The following is a 1,411-nucleotide window of genomic DNA, read 5'->3' as shown; positions in this document are numbered from 1 at the left end:
ACTCAGCCTTCACGTGTGCTTCTTTCACAGGTTTATGACCTCAGACCTTCTCTGGCCACTAAAGTGTGAAGTCGAGTTAATGACTGATGAGTTTCACCTCAGATGTGCGCTGATGATGATTTACTACCCGACTTCATATTAAAACAAACACTAAACCTGAAATATTTAAAATATTTGAGAAGTTCAAACTGTTTAACAGCTGAATAATGAAAGCATCAAACTTTATAACAAAGTCCTTTAACAGAAGATTTGATGTCATGATTTCATCCCGTCTGTCCTGTGATGACGCATCTCTTCTGTAGCTTCCTGCACTCTGCCTGGACATCTTCCCCTTTCTTCACTCCTTCCCTTTTTTAAACTAACAGTAAATATTTAAATATCATCTGACATGAAAACATCATGTGGTTAGCTAGCCAGCTGTCAAAAAGTAGCTATATCTTGATTTATGGAAAATATGGAGGGTAGGTATGAGTAACTCCATGGCTAAGATTTACTGTGATGTCAGCACAGCTCCATGACCTTTTTACTCTCACCTGAACAATAGGTGTCACATCAGGGAAGATTCAGGTTTCCAGTCATGTGACTGTTAACCATGTGACATTAACTTGTTTGCTATTTTGAAATGTATAATGCTGTCTCAAGAGTCTGAGAGACTCATAACCATTGGTAAATAGGAGCACTAGGAAAAATGTGGTTGCTGGCAGTCCAAATGCTGCAGTCACCTTTCATTTGCATGGAAGACGCCAACTTGTCTGCAAACACTTGCCAACTGCTCACCAAGCAGCAGTGAAGCTGTGAAAAGTAAAACTGCAAATGGACACCGTTCTCCTTCAAAGTACAAGCTGACCCTTTTGAAACTTTTACATTAAAGGCAAGTGTTCTCAGTTTCTGGTTTACAACAAACTTTTTCCACATTTTATACCAGTCTGTGAACAGTTGGTGTCTCACATGCACTTACAGGAATCTGTAACAGTGTGCTAGTGAACAAAGCTATCACAGGAGATTTTAGTGACCCTGTTCGGGACTGACTTCACAATGACTGCCAGCAACCTCCAGCAACAACTTGCCAACCAGTCAGGGAAACCTCATGCCCAGAGGTTGCTAAATGTTATGGACTGCTCTCTCGGCCTGTGTGACTGGGGCCTTACTCAGTGATAAACCTGTGTTTGTCACTCATTTAGTGTTAAAAGCCTTTTCTTACTCTAAATACTCCAATAATAACACACAAAAGACTAAACTTCCCACTGAAACTTATTCAAACTAACCTAAAAGTAAAGTTTTTAAAAGCTTAAAGTGGCACTGAAAGGAGTAAAGTCACTACAACTGTCATGGTGGATGGAATTAGAGGACTCAGGTCCGAGAGTCCTTGCGAAGTGATGGTGAATTTATTTACAGTGAAAACAAGGCAACA

The sequence above is a fragment of the Haplochromis burtoni genome, unplaced genomic scaffold (genome assembly GCF_018398535.1).
Source record: "Haplochromis burtoni strain Fernald_Lab_line unplaced genomic scaffold, NCSU_Asbu1 Contig_44, whole genome shotgun sequence".
NCBI classification, from domain to species: domain Eukaryota; kingdom Metazoa; phylum Chordata; class Actinopteri; order Cichliformes; family Cichlidae; genus Haplochromis; species Haplochromis burtoni.
The sequence above is the reverse complement of the archived record's forward strand: the minus strand, read 5'-3'. Positions refer to the sequence as shown.